We start from the raw sequence: 11,707 nt of genomic DNA, 5'->3' as shown, positions 1-11,707 counted from the left end.
GAGCTATTCCCTTTTTCAGAATTTAGTAGGCATTGTATTCCAGTTTCCTCAGACCATCAGTATGAGGTTTTGACCGAAGTAACTTCGCTGTGTTTAGTTCCTTCAAGGTAACTCTGGTCTGTTCTTCACCAATCTTCCAAGGGATGATGTTGAGAGGTAGTATCCGGATGCCGTCACTGTTACTCGCATTTCTTGTTTTAGCTTTATATATGAAGATTTTTATATGGCCATGTATATCATACTGGCAGGATGTTTCGAGAATTTGAGGAGCATGATTTTGCAAGGACAGGATGTACTGCGGTAGATACGGTATTCTGGTTTTGCTTTTTCATTTATATCCCTGGTTTGGTTTCTTCAAATAGACTCACTAGGAAGTTGACAATGAAACTTATTTGCGGTAGCTCCTTAGTGCCATTTTTGGTTTCCTGTATAATGTGTTTCGCCAAATATACAAAACCTTTTAAAAAAACATTTACAATTCCTCAGGTTGAGCTTAAGGAAGGCCCTCTGGAACAGTTCACACATGAGATGGAGCCCTTTCTACGCAAGCAAGGACTTCCAGTTCGCTTGAACAAAGGTTTGCTGTTGTTGGGGACTTGTTCTCAAACGCTATGAATTAAGAATAAGGCAACATAAAATGTTAAATATCAATGCCCTTCGTCTGCTGAAGCATTATTTCCCCAGGGATGTACTCCGGACGAAGGTTATAATGATAGAGCTACGAAGGTTATACCTCCCTAATTGAATTCACAAAGATAATATAAAATAACGTAAGGCATAAAGCATTAAAGACAAATAAATTGGAAATAAATAGCATCATTTATATACTATATAAATTTAAGATGTCCAAACATAATATTTAGACACATTTATACCTCTGCCTTGACAAAGGATAATTTCCGAGTGATGCGGTTACAATTGCAGGAAAATGCGTGAACAGTAAAGGAATACTGTTCACTATTTATAGGCACAGGACACAGCCCGTGAGGAATTACAATCGTACCCCTCATAAAAGTTTACAGTAATGACTCGAACTCTTATGGATTAAAAGGTCATTCTATCTTTAAGTCGGTTTGTAATCCCGAAGCTTCACGAAATGGCACCTTCGACATCACGTACGAACAGCTTCAGCCGAAGCTGTTTCTTTCTGCAGGACCTTCGGCGACGAAGCATGGTCCCAACAGTAGCCCCTTCGTGGTGCTAGATCGTTTTTCGTAACGAGCTTGATCCGTGAAAAAGTCTCTTAGGCTTCAGGAAGCCGAAGGTCCAAAAAACACCTTCCCTGAGCTCGTTGTCGAGGAACGATACAGTTTCTGAGCGCAGAGCGGTCCCACAGTGCAGGTTCACTATTTGGTTTTTGCGGCCCACCGCGCAGCGGGTGCGAGCAACTGTTTGCCTGGTGTAAAAATCCTGACGATTCACCTTCTTACCTGCAGCACTATATAAACAGACAGGTAGGTGTGAAGTTACCACAGCATTCATTGCTATTGCACTGTTTTGCTGCCAGTTTGGCATTTGCTTCGTCAGAAGGAGAGCTTCGGAAGAAAAGGTTGTTAATTTCCAAGAAATCTTTCAAGAAATTCAAAATTAAATGGCCAGAGTGCGCTCTACTGCTAGAGTTGAGCGTGAGGGAGACGAAGCCGAAGGTGTGGAGACTGTTCCTATCTCGGAAGCAATGCAGCGATCTAGATTGGTGACATCGGAAGAAGTTCCCGCTGTCGAAGCAGAACAAGCCGCTGCCGAGGCAGAACAAGGAGACATTGAGGAGGCTAATTCTGATAGTGATTACAATATCACAGTACCGAGCAAGCCTAGCCATCTGGACTTCGGAAAGTCGATTATCTCCAAGGCTGATTTTCCCAAGATGGTGAAGTCGGGCTACTTCATCGAAGATGAGAAAAAGCTGATTCGCTTCGGTGGAGAGGAAACTACCCCGAAGCCAGAGAAAGATGAAATAGTGATTTTCAAGAGTTTTCTTAAAGCTGCCTTGAGATTTCCTTTGAATAGGATGATTGCTGATGTGCTACAAAAGTTTGGGATCTATTTTCACCAACTGACTCCTAACTCCATTGTTAGGCTTAGTGTTTATATCTGGGATCTCCGAAGCCAGGCGGTTGAGGCATTTGCCGAAGGTTTCTGCCGGGTACACGAGCTACATTACCAAACCAAGGCCAGAGAGGATGGGTTACACGGAAATTTTGGTTGTTATAATTTTGCCTATCGGAAAACCACAAAAATTCCTGTGATCAACTACCGAAGCAAGTGGCCGACAGGCTGGAAATCAGAATGGTTCTACGTTAAAGTTGACGATGACAAAGAAAAGCTGGTACAAAGTCCACTTGAACTAATCTTCGGAGAAACCAGACCTCGATGCAATATGACAGCCGAAGGTCCAACCCGGATCGCGCTGGCTGAATTCAGGACTATTGCAGAGCACATTGGCACTAGTGATTTAGTGCAGGAATTTCTGGCCTTCAGAGTATTTCCAACTATGAAGGAGTGGACTATGCCGAAGCTCACAGGGGAGAAGAAAAAGGGGGAGCTTGTCCGGCTACCCTACCATTGTAAGTTCAAGAAATATTTTAAGGCACCCTGCCAAGAATGGCTCGATACAATTGAAATAATGAGTACTGAAATTCTTGGAAATTACTCTAAAAAAGAGGACCAATTGATGACAGCAGCCTTCGGCACCCGGCCGAAACGAAGGCTAAACAGAGTACTTGATGCTATAGGCTTCGAATACCCTGACTATGGGCGATTGGGAGGAGATGCTGGCGGCCCGAAGAGAAAAAGAATTGCCAGCGTTGTTGACGAGGAGAGCACCAAAGTGGCCAAAAAGAAAAAGGAGATTTCTGAAAAACTGAATCCTGAAAAGTTGAGCCCTGAGCCGAAGGTGGCTGCTGCAAGAAAGAGAAAAACTGCATCTCCAGAACCAAAAACGTTGGTTCGAGAAGAAGATACTCCTGCAACGCCTTCTGCTGCCGATGTAGAAGAGATTATGAAGGTAATGACTGAACCCTTGCCTGTCAAGCTAAGTCCGCTGGCGCCGGAACTGACGAAGTTTTTTCAGAAGGACGAAGCAGCTTTGGCAGAAGAAGGTCCTGCACTGCCGAAAAAACGAAGAATTATTCAGATAACAGATGTGATTCATCAGACGCCGCCACCGGCGACAGTGTCAAAAGTTGCTTTTGTCGAGACCGCCGAAGCCAAAGGCGCCGCAGCCGAAGCCACTAGAGTGGAAACCCCCGAAGCTGAAACCGGCGCAGCCGAAGCTACCGGGGCCGAAACCGGGGTCACAGAAGATCCGAACCTGGAAAACACACTTGAAGTTATTGATAATATACTCCTGAAAATGGCTAATGAAGAAACTGTTGTGGCTGCAGCGAGCACAGCTACTGAAAAGGGGAAAAAGCAAATTGAAGACATTTGGAAGAAAGAGATTTTAACTTTCAAGATTTACTTGGGCAAGAATTGACAGATGCTGAAAAAGAAGAGCTTAAAAAATATGCCATATCCTGCGGATATAAGCCAGGGGCTACACTATTTGGTGGGGTTAACGAAGGAAAGCTGAGATGCCTTCGAAACCGCAGCGAAGCTAAAATTGTTAGAACCCTCTCTAAAAACATTGGCGTGCCGAAACTGGAAGCGGACCTCTGTCGCTACCAACGACACCATATCGCTGGAAGCTTACTTTATGCTAATTTTAAGGTAACAAATATTATTGCCATTTTATTATTATTATTATTATTTAGGTCGTTTTTAACAAAGATTGTTTTGACAGAGCATATTGTTAAGTAAGGTTCTAAAAATGCAACAAGACCTCGAAGACGAGAAGAACAAAGCCATCATCCAAGATTTGGTTGAAAAAGTTGAAAATTACGAAGCTGATCTGAAAAAGAAAGACTTCACCATCCAAGACCTTGAATTCATGGTTAAAGAGCACGAAGGTGCATTAGAAAAGAAAGACTTTGTTATCCAGTCTATAGAAGGCTCCTTGGCTGAAGTCCAAGCAGAAAACGACAATTTAAAGAATGAATTGCTGAAACAATCAGAAAAATTTGAGCAAGAAAAGCAACACCTTGAAGCAAGCCTTAAAACTAAGATGGATAAAAATTCAAATTTGCAAAAATTCTTGAAGGAACTTCAAGAGAAATGTCTAAGCTTCGGCATCCGATGCGTGCAGCGGCTGAAGGATGTGTTTCATTCTATCGGAGCAAGCTCTAAAAAATTTACACCTTCAGCTGAAAATCTGCCCAGCACATTAGAATATATTGAAGGCGAGGTTGATGCTCTTGACGAAGTTATTGGTGGGCATGCCGACTTCTGCGCCCTAGTAGCTTCTCGGGGCACAGCTACCGCTTTTCTGAAGGCTGGCTGTACGCATGGAAATATCGTGAATAGACCAAACTTCAGCTTATCAGCATCAGATCTGATAGATATCCCAAGCCTGGCCCGAAGCATTGGAAATAGATTCATGACCCAGATCTGGGTAAGTGGCGGGCGAAAAATGGCGGGTGACGAAGCTCGAAGTCATCTTAAGCCGGTAAGAAACTTGTATTTGTTACTTTTACCTTCTCCTTGAAATTTGCACCTTTCTTATTCTGCTGTCTGATATACGCAGGATGACGAAGCTGAAAAATGACGAAGCTGAAGTTTGACGAAGCCTAGCCTGAAACTTGATAGTTGCTTACAATGTACTTTCCTGCAAAAATTTTGGAGAGACTTTTGTAATATAGTTATGGAACAACTCATGTAAATTTGTACATACATTGTAATATATTTTGTTTCTGCTAACTGTGTACAATCTGCTTTGCTGTGGACGAAACTTCTCTTTTGAGCCAAAAGCGAAAAACACCTTCCCTTCTTTTCGTACACAACGAAGCATAAAAATTTTTCCTTCGAAGTTTTTCCTCCTTGCTGAAGCTCCTGTCTTTTTTGTGTGGTATGATGATGATTCTATATATGTCTAAATGAATGTTTATGAATGCAAATGACATGATGAAATGTATTGTGCAAATGAATATTGGGACAAATGTTCAAAAACCATAATCATAGCCCTTCATCCCCTAAGGAATGATTCAAATCTTTTTGCCGTTTACTTTTCGGCTTCACCGTTTACTTTTCAGTGTATCAGCGTTGACTTTTCGCTGTAAGCCTCCCTTGGGAGCTTCTTCGCCTTTTACTTTCAGCGGAATCAGCGTTTATTTTTCGCTGTAAGCCTCTCTTAGGAGCTTCTTCGCCTTTTACTTTCGGCGGAATCAGCGTTTATTTTTCGCTGTAAGCTCTGCATTCCCTTAGGAACGACTTTTGAGCTTCTCCCTGTTTCCTTTTCTTTTTTCCTTTGCATTTACATTTACATTTTCTGGGGGATATCACTCTCATAGAATTGAAATAAGGAAAATTACATGTTGTGGCCCCATTAAAAACCTTTCTCCCCCTTTGGAAAGGAAAAGTGTGCCACAAAAAAGAATAGAAAAAATTACATCAAGCTAAACATAATATCGCCGAAGCTCATCCGCATTCCATGATCTAGGAATGTCGTTGCCGTCCATATCCTTCAATATGTAGGAACCGGGTCTTGACGAAGATACTACCAAAAAGGGGCCTTCCCACTTCAGCTGTAATTTGCCTACTGTCTCAGGGTTGGCTACTTTTCGAAGTACCAAGTGTCCTGGTTCAATGTTCTTCAGCTTGACCTTTCTGTCACGCCATTTTATTGTTTCAGCTTGATATTTATTGATGTTTTCCACAGCTTGAAGTCTGATCCCTTCTATAGCATCTTTTTCTACAGAGCAATCAGCTTCGTCTTCGCCTTCTGCCGAAGCTACTGTTCTTATTGATCCTGCTTTGGCCTCCTCCGGGGTTATTGCTTCGTCACCAAACAATAGTTTGAAGGGCGTAAAACCTGTTGATCTTATCATGGTTGTGTTATGGCTCCACACCACTTTGATTAACTCGTCTGGCCACTTTCCCTAGGCTGATTGAAGATTGACTTCATTATTCCTGTCATTATGATCCCATTAGCTCTTTCGACAAGTCCATTTGACTCTGGATGTCGGACTGATGCAAAATGGATCTTCATGCCAATTTGATCACAAAATTCTCTGAAGGCTTCAGAATCAAATTGTGTCCCATTGTCCACGGTAATGGCCTTCGGCACTCCGAAGCGACAAACAATGTTTTGCCAGAAAAACTTTTGAATAGTAAATGAAGTTATTGTGGCTAAGGGCTTTGCCTCAATCCACTTGGAAAAATATTCCACTACCACTACCACATATCTTAAGTTCCCCTGTGCTGGTGGTAATGGGCCTAGCAAATCAAGGCCCCACCTTTGCAACGGCCAAGTGGGTTGTATTAATTGAGTTAAAGACGAAGGTTGTTTTTGGTCTCTTGCACATTTCTGACAACCTTCACACTTTTGGACTAAATCCGTTGCATCTGAAGCTCCCTTTGGCCAATAAAATCCTTGACGAAAAACATTCCCAAGCAAAGGCCTAGATCCAATGTGAGATCCACACAGGCCTGCGTGTATTTCCTTCATCAATTCTATGCCTTCGGATCTGGATAAACACTTGAGCAACGGGGAACAGACCCCTCACTTGTATAGTTCCCCTTCTATTATGATATATGGTCGAGCTCTTGCTTCTATCCTCCTGTTATAAGCTTCGTCATCTGAAAGAAAATTACCCTGAAGGAAAGAGATGATTTCAGTTCTCCAATCTTCACTATAGACAGGGGATATGTTAAGAACCGCTCTTTCAAGAAGCTCGACCGAAGGTGCTTTTATTATTTCGAAAAATACTTCCGAAGGTAAAGGCAGCCCCTGTGGTGCTGACTTGGCCAATAGATCAGCGTATTCATTTTCTCCACGAGGAATATTTTTGACAGAGAATCCTTCGAAGGAAGCCTCAATCCTTCGGACAGTATCTAAATATTTTTCAAGCTTCGGGTCTCTTGCTCTGTAGCTCTTGTCAATATGACCAGAAATAACTAGGGAGTCAGTTTTAAGAATGGCTGATTCCCATTGCCTTTAACTTCCGAAGACCCAAGAGCAGAGCTTCGAACTCAACGATATTATTTGTGCAACTAAAATCAAGTCTTGCCGCATAACAAGTTTTGACTTTGGAAGGTGAAACCAACACAGCAGCCGCTCCTGCTCCGAAGGTTCCCCAAGACCCATCGCAAAACACTGTCCATGCTTCGGCATCTTTATTCGTTTCTTCCTCCTGAGCCCCTGGCGTCCAGTCAGCAATGAAGTCTGCCAACGCTTGAGACTGAATCGAAGATCTATGGACATAATCAATACAAAATTCATTGAGCTCTGCAGCCCATTTTCCAATCCTTCCAGTAGCTTCTCGGTTTCTCATAATATCCTTTAGAGGTTGTGAAGAAGGAACAATTATGTTGTAAGCTTGAAAATAAAGCCGAAGCTTCCTAGAGGCCATCAAAACAACATATAGTACTTTCTCCAATTCTGTATAATGTTTCTTTGATAAACTAAGAACTTCGGATACAAAATATATTGGAGCCTGCCTCTTAACTTGGCCTTCAAGCTTCTCCTGGATAAGTGTTGCACTTACCGCTGAGTGCGAATCTGCCACATATAATAACAAAGGAGCCCCTGGCGTTGGCGGAGTTAATGTTGTTAGATCTATCAAATATTGCTTCAGTTCTTCGAAGGCTCTCAGCTGAACTGGTCCCCATTGAAAAACTTCGGCTGACTTCAGCACTTCGAAAAATGGCAAATTTTTCTCTGCTGATCTAGATATGAATCTGTTGAGAGATGCTAGCCTTCCTGTCAATCTTTGGGCCCCCTTCTTTGTACTTGGTGGTTCCATTCGAAGTATAGCTTCGATTTTGCTTGGATTAGCCTCAATTCCCTTTGTTGAAACTAAGCAGCCAAGAAATTTCCCCTTCTTTACTCCGAAGACACATTTTTCTGGATTCAGCTTTAAGCCAGCCTGTCTAAAATTAGCGAAGGTCTCCTGCAGATCAGCAATGTGGTTATCTTGCTTCGTGCTTTTTACAATGATATCATCAACATAAGTTAGCACATTCCTGCCTATCTGAGAATGGAGGACCTTCGCTGTCATTCTGCTGAAACTTCCTCCGGCATTCTTGAGCCCCTCAGGCATCCGAAGGTAACAATATGTTCCACTGGGGGTTATGAAACTGGTTTTCGGTTCATCCTCCTTCTTCATCCAGATTTGGTGATAGCCTGAATAGCAATCCAGCAGACTCATAAGCTCTGATGAAGCTGCTGCATCGACTAAGGAATCTATCCTTGGCAATGGAAACTCGTCCTTCGGACAGGCCTTATTGAGATCAGTAAAATCGATGCACATTCGCCATTTACCATTGGCCTTCTTTACCATAACAGTGTTAGCCAACCATTCTGGATACTTTACCTCTCTGATAACTCCAGCACTGAGGAGTCTTTTCACTTCGTTGCGAGCACCTTCGGCTTTGTCATCAGACATCTTCCGAAGCCTTTGCTTTCTTGGTCTGAAGGATGGATCAACATTGAGCGAGTGCTCAATAACATCCCTATTTACTCTGCAAAGATCATTAGCTGACCAAGCAAAAAGGTCTTTTTTGTTGAACAAAAACCTTATCAAGGTTTTCTCCTGCTCTTCGGACAGTTGAGATCCCAATAGCACCTTCTGCTCTGCTATGTCCTCACATAAGAGCATGGGCTTCGGCTGATCAGCTGAAGCAACTTTTTCCCTTCTGAACTTGTATTGCTCACAAGCTTCAGCTCCATCTATGTTATGGATAGCTTTTGAGTCTGACCAATTTCCTTCGGTCCTTCTGGCAGCTTCCTGACTTCCATGAATAGCAATGGGCCCTTGGTCCGAAGGTATCTTCATGCAAAGATAGGTTGGATGAAGGATTGCTTCGAAGGCATTGAGAGTACCACGACCAATGATTGCATTGTAAGGGTATTCCATATCAACAATATCAAATACAACTTGTTCAGTCCTTGTGTTGTTGATGAATCCGAAGGTTATTGGCATTGTGATTTTTCCAAGTGCTACGATCTGCCTTCCTCCGAAGCCACAAAGGGGATGTGTGGCATCATGAATTTTATCCTCGGGCTCTTGCATCTGTCTGAAGGCCTTATCAAATATGATGTCAGCTGCGCTGCCTGTATCAACCAAAACATTATGGACCAGGAATCCTTTGATCACACAAGAGATAACCATAGCATCATTGTGTGGGTAATCCTTGAGTTGGAGATCCTCTTGAGAGAAGGTAATTGGAATATGAGACCATCTTGACTTGATGAAGGGTCCTTGCACCCCAACGTGTTGTACCCTTCTCTGTGCTTCCTTCTTCTGCTTCTTGTTGGCTGGCTCTGAGCATGAACCGCCTGTTATCGGGAGTACCAGCTTCGGAGCCGAAGCAGCTCCAGCTTGATCGTTGAACGAAGCCATCAGCTCAAAAAAGTGGAAGTGAATTCACTAGAGGTGGGCGCCAATGTTGGGGACTTGTTCTCAAACGCTATGAATTAAGAACAAGGCAACATAAAATGTTTAATATCAATGCCCTTCGTCTGCTGAAGCATTATTTCCCTAGGGATGTACTCCGGACGAAGGTTATAATGGTAGAGCTACGAAGGTTATATCTCCATAATTGAACTCACAAAGATAATATAAAATAACGTAAGGCATAAAGCATTAAAGACAAATAAATTGGAAATAAATAGCATCATTTATATACTATATAAATTTAAGATGTGCAAACATAATATTTAGACACATTTATACCTCTGCCTTGACAAAGGATAATTTCCGAGTGATGCGGTTACAATTGCAGGAAAATGCGTGAACAGTAAAGGAATACTGTTCACTATTTATAGGCACAGGACACAGCCCGTGAGGAATTACAATCGTACCCCTCATCAAAGTTTATAGTAATGACTCGGACTCTTATGGATTAAAAGGTCATTCTATCTTTAAGTCGGTTTGTAATCCCGAAGCTTCACGAAATGGCACCTTCGGCATCACGTACGAACAGCTTCAGCCGAAGCTGTTTCTTTCTGCAGGACCTTCGGCGACGAAGCATGGTCCCAACAGCTGTCTCGTCTGCATTACATATATGCTTAAAATTCTGCCAAGAGGTCATTAAAAAGTCAGTCTACCATTTGTTGGTGGAGGTGTCGTAGAGTTAGTTGCAGACCATGTAGTTTGTGAGGAAGGGAAGCCCCTTTCGCCCAGTTTACGTGAAAACCGACACATTCTCATTTTTATCCTTTTCTACTCCATTGTATTGAGTCTCATTCGGTCTCTCTCTTGCAGCGGCTGCATGGGATACAGATGGCGACATTCCATCTATACCTTGTGTGTCGCTGGTCGAGCGATGAATTTGAAGCTTACAAAGAAGGCTTGATGCACCTAGGAGCTGATGATTCCTCTTAAGCTTGTGTTTCGTGTATACACAACACAAAGGGCACTTGCTGTCTTCACTGGGTTGGAAATTAGAAAGATGCTATCTGCAGAAAAATTTTGCTAGAAATGCGAGTAACGGTGAGATGATAACTTCCATAGTACCGTATGGATCCATTTGTATTGTTTTCATTGTAAGTGATTTATGTTTGATTTCACGACTATTTTGTTCCTAAATTATATTTGCACGCAGGGTGATCTTGCACTCATCGATTGGATTAAAGAAATCCCTTGCGAACCAAGGGTAGAAGTCGTGCTTATTGATGATGTCTTTGTGGAAAGGAAGTGGATGGAATGTCTGTTTCAACCGGACACATATCTAGGTGATGAGGTAATTCATGATTAGTTTTTCATTTGTGGCCTTACTATATATAAAAATATTAGTCACCCTGGTATTTTTAACCATAACTTACACACTTGTAGGTGATAGACTGTTACATAAATTTAATAAAAGCTCAAGAGCATCTAAAATGCCGATCTGGAGGTCGTGTACACATAGAAAATGCTTTTCAGTTCAACTTTCTAAAGCGAGACGGTGATGTTGAAACTAAAACAGATGAGTTATATCCAATTAAAGACATGTCATAAATATCTAGCGCTGAAAGAAGGGTTTTACTTTATCTAGACCATGACATGGTAAATAAGAGTTTGCAATCTACACGGTTAGTGTTTACATGTATTTTTTGCAATATTTATAATTGAGATGTAGGTGTTTATTCCAATAAATATCCGAGAAATGCACTGGTATCTTGTCGTGATCAATGCAAGAAATATGGAGATACAAGTGCTCGACTCACTTGGTACATCATCCGATCGCAATGACCTCATTGACACTGTGAGTTTACACAAACTCAACAATTACTAACCCCTTATTAACTTAAAAAAATCTCAACTTATAATTCTATGTTTTTATAATAATATCAAGATAAAAGGACTCCAAAGACAAATTGATACGGTATCTCAGCGTAAGGAGTTAAAAGATCACAGGTGGCCAGACCTCCGAGTTGCTTCTTGGCCACTTAGAGAAATAGAAATGGAATATGCAAAGCAAACAGATAGGTACACCATACATTCTTCTTAGTTGCTATTAATATTCATTGCTGTTAATATTGACATTTTTATCATCTGGTTGATGTAGCTCCTCGTGTGGCCTCTTTCTACTAAACTATATCGAATACTGGACAGGGGATGAATTATCTGATAATTTTACCCAGGTATATTATTACTACTATAAAATAGTATGCACATCTACAGTCAAT

The 11,707-nt window shown here is 41.8% G+C and overlaps 1 non-coding gene across 1 annotated transcript; it reads left to right on the top strand.

Annotated features, from left to right (window-relative positions):
• Positions 1-95: 95 nt before the first annotated feature.
• On the top strand, positions 96-10,220 carry LOC103644890 (uncharacterized). Its single transcript, XR_002266732.1, has 4 exons — positions 96-156; positions 249-309; positions 487-577; positions 10,160-10,220. It is a non-coding gene; the product is annotated as an uncharacterized protein (transcript).
• Positions 10,221-11,707: the final 1,487 nt, after the last annotated feature.

This window comes from Zea mays, chromosome 1 (assembly GCF_902167145.1).
Source record: "Zea mays cultivar B73 chromosome 1, Zm-B73-REFERENCE-NAM-5.0, whole genome shotgun sequence".
Lineage (NCBI taxonomy): Eukaryota > Viridiplantae > Streptophyta > Magnoliopsida > Poales > Poaceae > Zea > Zea mays.
Note: the sequence above shows the minus strand (reverse complement) of the source record. Positions and strands in the feature narration are given on the sequence as shown.